The sequence below is a fragment of the Telmatherina bonti genome (assembly GCF_933228915.1).
Source record: "Telmatherina bonti genome assembly, chromosome: 22".
In the NCBI taxonomy this organism is placed as follows: Eukaryota; Metazoa; Chordata; class Actinopteri; order Atheriniformes; family Telmatherinidae; genus Telmatherina; species Telmatherina bonti.
Window position 1 is genome coordinate 1,641,494 of NC_136631.1, and position 12,183 is coordinate 1,653,676.

General features: G+C 32.1%; 1 protein-coding gene across 1 annotated transcript in view; it reads right to left on the reverse strand.

Annotated features, from left to right (window-relative positions):
• Positions 1-12,183, reverse strand: part of gabrb1 (gamma-aminobutyric acid type A receptor subunit beta1) — a gene marked incomplete at its 3' end in the record, with an annotated part of 317,919 nt that overhangs the window by 258,799 nt on the left and 46,937 nt on the right. The gene's annotated exons all lie outside the window — the stretch shown is intronic.

The following is a 12,183-nucleotide window of genomic DNA, read 5'->3' on the forward strand; positions in this document are numbered from 1 at the left end:
TTGTTTACATTTACTGCTTATGTTTACCATTGTCTGTTTACATTTACTGCTTACGTTCACCATTTACTGTTTACATTTACCATTTGCTGTTTACGTTTACTGCTTATGTCTACCATTTACTGTTTACGTTTACCATTTTCTGTTTATGTTTACTGCTTACGTTTACCATTTACTGTTTACGTTCACTGCTTACGTTAACAATTTTCTGTTTACGTTTACTGCGTACGTTTACCATTGTCTGTTTACATTTACTGCTTACGTTTACCATGGTCTGTTTACGTTTACTGTTTACGTTTACTCCTTACCTTTGCCATTTACTGTTTACGTTTACTGCTTACGTTTACCATTTTCTGTTTCTGGTTACTGCTTACGTTTACCATTGTCTGTTTACATTTACTGCTTACGTTTACCATTTACTGTTTACGGTTACTGCTTATGTTTACCGTTTACTGTTTACGTTTACCATTTACTGTTTACGTTTACTGCTTACATTTACCATTTGCTGTTTACGTTGAACATTTACTGTTTACGTTTGCCATTTGCTGGTTACGTTTACTGCTTATGTTTACCATTTACTGTTAACGTTTACTCCTTACATTTGCCATTTACTGTTTACTTTTACTGTTTACGTTTACCATTTGCTGTTTACGTTTACTGCTTACGTTTACCATTTACTGTTTACATTTACCATTTGCTGTTTACGTTTACTGCTTATGTTTACCATTTTCTGTTTACATTTACTGCTTACGTTTACCATTGTCTGTTTACGTTTACTGTTTACGTTTACCATTGTCTGTTTACATTTACTGCTTACGTTTACCATTTACTGTTTACGTTTACTGCTTACGTTTACCATTTTCTGTTTACGTTTACTGCCTACGTTTACCATTGTCTGTTTACATTTACTGCTTACATTTACCATTGTCTGTTTATGTTTACTGCTTACGTTTACCATTTACTGTTTACGTTTACTGTTTACGTTTACCATTTACTGTTTACGTTTACCATTTACTGTTTACGTTTACCATTTACTGCTTACGTTAACCATTTACTGTTTACGTTTACCATTTACTGTTTACGTTTACTGCTTATGTTTACCATTTACTTTTTACGTTTACTGCTTGTGTTTACCATGTACTGTTTACGTTTACCATTTACAGTTTACGTTTACCATTTACTGTTTTTGTTTACCATTTGCTGTTTACGATTACTGCTTACATTTACCATTTACTGTTTACATTTAAAATTTGCTGTTTACATTTACTGCTTATGTTTACCATTTACTGTTTACGTTTACCATTTACTGTTTACGTTTACTCCTTACATTTGCCATTTACGGTTTACTTTTACTGCTTACGTTTACCATTGTCTGTTTACGTTTACGTTTACCATTTACTGTTTACGTTTACCATTTACTGTTTCTGTTTACTGATTGTGTTTACCATTTACTGTTTACGTTTACCACTTACTGTTTACGTTTACTGCTTATGTTCACCATTTACTGTTTACGTTTACCATTTACTGTTTACGTTTACCATTAACTGTTTACGTTTGCCATTTGCTGTTTACGTTTACTGCTTATGTTTACCATTTACTGTTTACGTTTACCATTTGCTGTTTACGTTTACCATTTGCTGTTTACGTTTACCATTTACTGTTTACATTTAAAATTTGCTGTTTACATTTACTGCTTATGTTTACCATTGTCTGTTTACATTTACTGCTTACGTTCACCATTTACTGTTTACATTTACCATTTGCTGTTTACGTTTACTGCTTATGTCTACCATTTACTGTTTACGTTTACCATTTTCTGTTTATGTTTACTGCTTACGTTTACCATTTACTGTTTACGTTCACTGCTTACGTTAACAATTTTCTGTTTACGTGTACTGTTTACGTTTACCATTGTCTGTTTACATTTACTGCTTACGTTTACCATGGTCTGTTTACGTTTACTGCTTACGTTTACCATTTTCTGTTTATGTTTACTGCCTACGTTTACCATTGTCTGTTTACATTTACTGCTTACATTTACCATTGTCTGTTTATGTTTACTGCTTACGTTTACCATTTACTGTTTACGTTTACTGCTTATGTTTACCATTTACTGTTTATGTTTACCATTTACTGTTTACGTTTACTGCTTACGTTTACCATTTTCTGTTTCTGGTTACTGCTTACGTTTACCATTGTCTGTTTACATTTACTGCTTACGTTTACCATTTACTGTTTACGGTTACTGCTTAAGTTTACCGTTTACTGTTTATGTTTACCATTTACTGTTTACGTTTACCATTTACTGTTTACAATTACTGCTTACATTTACCATTTGCTGTTTACGTTTAACATTTACTGTTCACGTTTGCCATTTGCTGGTTACGTTTACTGCTTATGTTTACCATTTACTGTTTACGTTTACTCCTTACATTTGCCATTTACCGTTTACTTTTACTGTTTACGTTTACCATTTGCTGTTTACGTTTACTGCTTACGTTTACCATTTACTGTTTACATTTACCATTTGCTGTTTACGTTTACTGCTTATGTTTACCATTTTCTGTTTACATTTACTGCTTACGTTTACCATTGTCTGTTTACGTTTACTGTTTACGTTTACCATTGTCTGTTTACATTTACTGCTTACGTTTACCATTTACTGTTTACGTTTACTGCTTACGTTTACCATTTTCTGTTTACGTTTACTGCTTACGTTTACCATTGTCTGTTTAAATTTACTGCTTACATTTACCATTGTCTGTTTATGTTTACTGCTTACGTTTACCATTTACTTTTTACGTTTACTGCTTATGTTTACCATTTACTGTTTATGTTTACCATTTGCTGTTTACGTTTACCATTTGCTGTTTACGTTTACCATTTACTGTTTACGTTTACTGCTTACGTTTACCATTTACTGTTTACGTTTACTGCTTGTGTTTACCATTTACTGTTTACATTTACCATTTACTGTTTACGTTTACCATTTGCTGTTTACGTTTACCATTTACTGTTTACATTTAAAATTTGTTGTTTACATTTACTGCTTATGTTTACCATTGTCTGTTTACATTTACTGCTTACGTTCACCATTTACTGTTTACATTTACCATTTGCTGTTTACGTTTACTGCTTATGTCTACCATTTACTGTTTACGTTTACCATTTTCTGTTTATGTTTACTGCTTACGTTTACCATTTACTGTTTACGTTAACTGCTTACGTTAACAATTTTCTGTTTACGTTTACTGCGTACGTTTACCATTGTCTGTTTACATTTACTGCTTACGTTTACCATGGTCTGTTTACGTTTACTGTTTACGTTTACTCCTTACGTTTACCATTTTCTGTTTCTGGTTACTGCTTACGTTTACCATTGTCTGTTTACATTTACTGCTTACGTTTACCATTTACTGTTTACGTTTACTGCTTACATTTACCATTTTCTGTTTCTGGTTACTGCTTACGTTTACCATTGTCTGTTTACATTTACTGCTTACGTTTACCATTTACTGTTTACGTTTACTGCTTACATTTACCATTTGCTGTTTACGTTAAACATTTACTGTTTACGTTTACCATTTACTGTTTACGTTTGCCATTTGCTGGTTACGTTTACTGCTTATGTTTACCATTTACTGTTTACGTTTACCATTTATTGTTTACGTTTACTGCTTACGTTTACCATTGTCTGTTTACATTTACTGCTTAGGTTTACCATTGTCTGTTTACATTTACTGCTTACGTTTACCATTGTCTGTTTACGTTTACTGCTTACGTTTACCATTTACTGTTTACGTTTACTGCTTATGTTTACCATTTACTGTTTACGTTTACCATTTACTGTTTACGTTTACTGCTTATGTTTACCATTTACTGTTTACGTTTACCATTTGTTGATTACGTTTACTGCTTACATTTACCATTTGCTGTTTACGTTTACTGCTTACATTTACCATTTACTGTTTATGTTTACTGCTTACGTTTACCATTTACTGTTTACGTTTACCATTTGCTGTTTACGTTTACTGCTTATGTTTACCATTTACTGTTTATGTTTACCATTTGCTGTTTACGTTTACCATTTGCTGTTTACGTTTACTGCTTATGTTTACCATTTACTGTTTACGTTTACCATTTACTACTTACGTTTACCATTTACTGTTTACGTTTACCATCTACTGTTTACGTTTAGTGCTTATGTTTACCATTTGCTGTTTACGTTTACTGCTTATGTTTACCATTGTCTGTTTACATTTACTGCTTACGTTCACCATTTACTGTTTACGTTTACCACTTACTGTTTACGTTTACTGCTTATGTTCACCATTTACTGTTTACGTTTACCATTTACTGTTTATGTTTACCATTAACTGTTTACGGTTGCCATTTGCTGTTTACGTTTACTGCTTATGTTTACCATTTACTGTTTACGTTTACCATTTGCTGTTTACGTTTACCATTTGCTGTTTACGTTTACCATTTACTGTTTACATTTAAAATTTGTTGTTTACATTTACTGCTTATGTTTACCATTGTCTGTTTACATTTACTGCTTACGTTCACCATTTACTGTTTACATTTACCATTTACTGTTTATGTTTACTGCTTATATTTACCATTTACTGTTTACGTTTACTGCTTATGTTTACCATTTACTGTTTATGTTTACCATTTACTGTTTACGTTTACTGCTTACGTTTACCATTTTCTGTTTCTGGTTACTGCTTACGTTTACCATTGTCTGTTTACATTTACTGCTTACGTTTACCATTTACTGTTTACGGTTACTGCTTAAGTTTACCGTTTACTGTTTATGTTTACCATTTACTGTTTACGTTTACCATTTACTGTTTACAATTACTGCTTACATTTACCATTTGCTGTTTACGTTTAACATTTACTGTTCACGTTTGCCATTTGCTGGTTACGTTTACTGCTTATGTTTACCATTTACTGTTTACGTTTACTCCTTACATTTGCCATTTACCGTTTACTTTTACTGTTTACGTTTACCATTTGCTGTTTACGTTTACTGCTTACGTTTACCATTTACTGTTTACATTTACCATTTGCTGTTTACGTTTACTGCTTATGTTTACCATTTTCTGTTTACATTTACTGCTTACGTTTACCATTGTCTGTTTACGTTTACTGTTTACGTTTACCATTGTCTGTTTACATTTACTGCTTACGTTTACCATTTACTGTTTACGTTTACTGCTTACGTTTACCATTTTCTGTTTACGTTTACTGCTTACGTTTACCATTGTCTGTTTAAATTTACTGCTTACATTTACCATTGTCTGTTTATGTTTACTGCTTACGTTTACCATTTACTTTTTACGTTTACTGCTTATGTTTACCATTTACTGTTTATGTTTACCATTTGCTGTTTACGTTTACCATTTGCTGTTTACGTTTACCATTTACTGTTTACGTTTACTGCTTACGTTTACCATTTACTGTTTACGTTTACTGCTTGTGTTTACCATTTACTGTTTACATTTACCATTTACTGTTTACGTTTACCATTTGCTGTTTACGTTTACCATTTACTGTTTACATTTAAAATTTGTTGTTTACATTTACTGCTTATGTTTACCATTGTCTGTTTACATTTACTGCTTACGTTCACCATTTACTGTTTACATTTACCATTTGCTGTTTACGTTTACTGCTTATGTCTACCATTTACTGTTTACGTTTACCATTTTCTGTTTATGTTTACTGCTTACGTTTACCATTTACTGTTTACGTTAACTGCTTACGTTAACAATTTTCTGTTTACGTTTACTGCGTACGTTTACCATTGTCTGTTTACATTTACTGCTTACGTTTACCATGGTCTGTTTACGTTTACTGTTTACGTTTACTCCTTACCTTTGCCATTTACTGTTTACGTTTACTGCTTACGTTTACCATTTTCTGTTTCTGGTTACTGCTTACGTTTACCATTGTCTGTTTACATTTACTGCTTACGTTTACCATTTACTGTTTACGTTTACTGCTTACATTTACCATTTGCTGTTTACGTTAAACATTTACTGTTTACGTTTACCATTTACTGTTTACGTTTGCCATTTGCTGGTTACGTTTACTGCTTATGTTTACCATTTACTGTTTACGTTTACCATTTATTGTTTACGTTTACTGCTTACGTTTACCATTGTCTGTTTACATTTACTGCTTAGGTTTACCATTGTCTGTTTACATTTACTGCTTACGTTTACCATTGTCTGTTTACGTTTACTGCTTACGTTTACCATTTACTGTTTACGTTTACTGCTTATGTTTACCATTTACTGTTTACGTTTACCATTTACTGTTTACGTTTACTGCTTATGTTTACCATTTACTGTTTACGTTTACCATTTGTTGATTACGTTTACTGCTTACATTTACCATTTGCTGTTTACGTTTACTGCTTACATTTACCATTTACTGTTTATGTTTACTGCTTACGTTTACCATTTACTGTTTACGTTTACCATTTGCTGTTTACGTTTACTGCTTATGTTTACCATTTACTGTTTATGTTTACCATTTGCTGTTTACGTTTACCATTTGCTGTTTACGTTTACTGCTTATGTTTACCATTTACTGTTTACGTTTACCATTTACTACTTACGTTTACCATTTACTGTTTACGTTTACCATCTACTGTTTACGTTTAGTGCTTATGTTTACCATTTGCTGTTTACGTTTACTGCTTATGTTTACCATTGTCTGTTTACATTTACTGCTTACGTTCACCATTTACTGTTTACGTTTACCACTTACTGTTTACGTTTACTGCTTATGTTCACCATTTACTGTTTACGTTTACCATTTACTGTTTATGTTTACCATTAACTGTTTACGGTTGCCATTTGCTGTTTACGTTTACTGCTTATGTTTACCATTTACTGTTTACGTTTACCATTTGCTGTTTACGTTTACCATTTGCTGTTTACGTTTACCATTTACTGTTTACATTTAAAATTTGTTGTTTACATTTACTGCTTATGTTTACCATTGTCTGTTTACATTTACTGCTTACGTTCACCATTTACTGTTTACATTTACCATTTACTGTTTATGTTTACTGCTTATATTTACCATTTACTGTTTACGTTTACTGCTTATGTTTACCATTTACTGTTTATGTTTACCATTTGCTGTTTACGTTTACCATTTGCTGTTTACGTTTACTGCTTATGTTTACCATTTACTGTTTACGTTTACCATTTACTACTTACGTTTACCATTTACTGTTTACGTTTACCATCTACTGTTTACGTTTAGTGCTTATGTTTACCATTTGCTGTTTACGTTTACTGCTTATGTTTACCATTGTCTGTTTACATTTACTGCTTACGTTCACCATTTACTGTTTACGTTTACCACTTACTGTTTACGTTTACTGCTTATGTTCACCATTTACTGTTTACGTTTACCATTTACTGTTTATGTTTACCATGAACTGTTTACGGTTGCCATTTGCTGTTTACGTTTACTGCTTATGTTTACCATTTACTGTTTACGTTTACCATTTGCTGTTTACGTTTACCATTTGCTGTTTACGTTTACCATTTACTGTTTACATTTAAAATTTGTTGTTTACATTTACTGCTTATGTTTACCATTGTCTGTTTACATTTACTGCTTACATTCACCATTTACTGTTTACATTTACCATTTGCTGTTTACGTTTACTGCTTATGTCTACCATTTACTGTTTACGTTTACCATTTTCTGTTTATGTTTACTGCTTACGTTTACCATTTACTGTTTACGTTCACTGCTTACGTTAACAATTTTCTGTTTACGTTTACTGCGTACGTTTACCATTGTCTGTTTACATTTACTGCTTACGTTTACCATGGTCTGTTTACGTTTACTGTTTACGTTTACTCCTTACCTTTGCCATTTACTGTTTACGTTTACTGCTTACGTTTACCATTTTCTGTTTCTGGTTACTGCTTACGTTTACCATTGTCTGTTTACATTTACTGCTTACGTTTACCATTTACTGTTTACGGTTACTGCTTATGTTTACCGTTTACTGTTTACGTTTACCATTTACTGTTTACGTTTACTGCTTACATTTGTCATTTGCTGTTTACGTTTAACATTTACTGTTTACGTTTGCCATTTGCTGGTTACGTTTACTGCTTATGTTTACCATTTACTGTTTACGTTTACTCCTTATATTTGCCATTTACTGTTTACTTTTACTGTTTACGTTTACCATTTGCTGTTTACGTTTACTGCTTACGTTTACCATTTACTGTTTACATTTACCATTTGCTGTTTACATTTACTGCTTATGTTTACCATTTTCTGTTTACATTTACTGCTTACGTTTACCATTTGCTGTTTACGTTTACTGCTTATGTTTACCATTTACTGTTTATGTTTACCATTTGCTGTTTACGTTTACCATTTGCTGTTTACGTTTACTGCTTATGTTTACCATTTACTGTTTACGTTTACCATTTACTACTTACGTTTACCATTTACTGTTTACGTTTACCATCTACTGTTTACGTTTAGTGCTTATGTTTACCATTTGCTGTTTACGTTTACTGCTTATGTTTACCATTGTCTGTTTACATTTACTGCTTACGTTCACCATTTACTGTTTACGTTTACCACTTACTGTTTACGTTTACTGCTTATGTTCACCATTTACTGTTTACGTTTACCATTTACTGTTTATGTTTACCATTAACTGTTTACGGTTGCCATTTGCTGTTTACGTTTACTGCTTATGTTTACCATTTACTGTTTACGTTTACCATTTGCTGTTTACGTTTACCATTTGCTGTTTACGTTTACCATTTACTGTTTACATTTAAAATTTGTTGTTTACATTTACTGCTTATGTTTACCATTGTCTGTTTACATTTACTGCTTACGTTCACCATTTACTGTTTACATTTACCATTTACTGTTTATGTTTACTGCTTATATTTACCATTTACTGTTTACGTTTACTGCTTATGTTTACCATTTACTGTTTATGTTTACCATTTGCTGTTTACGTTTACCATTTGCTGTTTACGTTTACTGCTTATGTTTACCATTTACTGTTTACGTTTACCATTTACTACTTACGTTTACCATTTACTGTTTACGTTTACCATCTACTGTTTACGTTTAGTGCTTATGTTTACCATTTGCTGTTTACGTTTACTGCTTATGTTTACCATTGTCTGTTTACATTTACTGCTTACGTTCACCATTTACTGTTTACGTTTACCACTTACTGTTTACGTTTACTGCTTATGTTCACCATTTACTGTTTACGTTTACCATTTACTGTTTATGTTTACCATTAACTGTTTACGGTTGCCATTTGCTGTTTACGTTTACTGCTTATGTTTACCATTTACTGTTTACGTTTACCATTTGCTGTTTACGTTTACCATTTGCTGTTTACGTTTACCATTTACTGTTTACATTTAAAATTTGTTGTTTACATTTACTGCTTATGTTTACCATTGTCTGTTTACATTTACTGCTTACGTTCACCATTTACTGTTTACATTTACCATTTGCTGTTTACGTTTACTGCTTATGTCTACCATTTACTGTTTACGTTTACCATTTTCTGTTTATGTTTACTGCTTACGTTTACCATTTACTGTTTACGTTCACTGCTTACGTTAACAATTTTCTGTTTACGTTTACTGCGTACGTTTACCATTGTCTGTTTACATTTACTGCTTACGTTTACCATGGTCTGTTGACGTTTACTGTTTACGTTTACTCCTTACCTTTGCCATTTACTGTTTACGTTTACTGCTTACGTTTACCATTTTCTGTTTCTGGTTACTGCTTACGTTTACCATTGTCTGTTTACATTTACTGCTTACGTTTACCATTTACTGTTTACGGTTACTGCTTATGTTTACCGTTTACTGTTTACGTTTACCATTTACTGTTTACGTTTACTGCTTACATTTGTCATTTGCTGTTTACGTTTAACATTTACTGTTTACGTTTGCCATTTGCTGGTTACGTTTACTGCTTATGTTTACCATTTACTGTTTACGTTTACTCCTTATATTTGCCATTTACTGTTTACTTTTACTGTTTACGTTTACCATTTGCTGTTTACGTTTACTGCTTACGTTTACCATTTACTGTTTACATTTACCATTTGCTGTTTACATTTACTGCTTATGTTTACCATTTTCTGTTTACATTTACTGCTTACGTTTACCATTGTCTGTTTACGTTTACTGTTTACGTTTACCATTGTCTGTTTACATTTACTGCTTACATTTACCATTTACTGTTTACGTTTACTGCTTACGTTTACCATTTTCTGTTTACGTTTGCTGCCTACGTTTACCATTGTCTGTTTACATTTACTGCTTACATTTACCATTGTCTGTTTATGTTTACTGCTTACGTTTACCATTTACTGTTTACGTTTACTGCTTATGTTTACCATTTACTGTTTATGTTTACCATTTACTGTTTACGTTTACTGCTTACGTTTACCATTTTCTGTTTCTGGTTACTGCTTACGTTTACCATTGTCTGTTTACATTTACTGCTTACGTTTACCATTTACTGTTTACGGTTACTGCTTATGTTTACCGTTTACTGTTTACGTTTACCATTTACTGTTTACGTTTACTGCTTACATTTACCATTTGCTGTTTACGTTGAACATTTACTGTTTACGTTTGCCATTTGCTGGTTACGTTTACTGCTTATGTTTACCATTTACTGTTTACGTTTACTCCTTACATTTGCCATTTACTGTTTACTTTTACTGTTTACGTTTACCATTTGCTGTTTACGTTTACTGCTTACGTTTACCATTTACTGTTTACATTTACCATTTGCTGTTTACGTTTACTGCTTATGTTTACCATTTTCTGTTTACATTTACTGCTTACGTTTACCATTGTCTGTTTACGTTTACTGTTTACGTTTACCATTGTCTGTTTACATTTACTGCTTACGTTTACCATTTACTGTTTACGTTTACTGCTTACGTTTACCATTTTCTGTTTACGTTTACTGCCTACGTTTACCATTGTCTGTTTACATTTACTGCTTACATTTACCATTGTCTGTTTATGTTTACTGCTTACGTTTACCATTTACTGTTTACGTTTACTGCTTATGTTTACCATTTACTGTTTATGTTTACCATTTACTGTTTACGTTTACTGCTTACGTTTACCATTTTCTGTTTCTGGTTACTGCTTACGTTTACCATTGTCTGTTTACATTTACTGCTTACGTTTACCATTTACTGTTTACGTTTACTGCTTACATTTACCATTTGCTGTTTACGTTTAACATTTACTGTTTACGTTTGCCATTTACTGTTTACGTTTACTGCTTACATTTACCATTTGCTGTTTACGTTTAACATTTACTGTTTACGTTTGCCATTTGCTGGTTACGTTTACTGCTTATGTTTACCATTTACTGTTTACGTTTACTCCTTACATTTGCCATTTACTGTTTACTTTTACTGTTTACGTTTACCATTTGCTGTTTACGTTTACTGCTTACGTTTACCATTTACTGTTTACATTTACCATATGCTGTTTACGTTTACTGCTTATGTTTACCATTTTCTGTTTACATTTACTGCTTACGTTTACCATTGTCTGTTTACGTTTACTGTTTACGTTTACCATTGTCTGTTTACATTTACTGCTTACGTTTACCATTTACTGTTTATGTTTACTGCTTACGTTTACCATTTACCGTTTACGTTTACTGCTTATGTTTACCATTTACTGTTTATGTTTACCATTTACTGTTTACGTTTACTGCTTACGTTTACCATTTACTGTTTCTGGTTACTGCTTACGTTTACCATTGTCTGTTTACATTTACTGCTTACGTTTACCATTTACTGTTTACGGTTACTGCTTATGTTTACCGTTTACTGTTTACGTTTACCATTTACTGTTTACGTTTACTGCTTACATTTGTCATTTGCTGTTTACGTTTAACATTTACTGTTTACGTTTGCCATTTGCTGGTTACGTTTACTGCTTATGTTTACCATTTACTGTTTACGTTTACTCCTTATATTTGCCATTTACTGTTTACTTTTACTGTTTACGTTTACCATTTGCTGTTTACGTTTACTGCTTACGTTTACCATTTACTGTTTACATTTACCATTTGCTGTTTACATTTACTGCTTATGTTTAC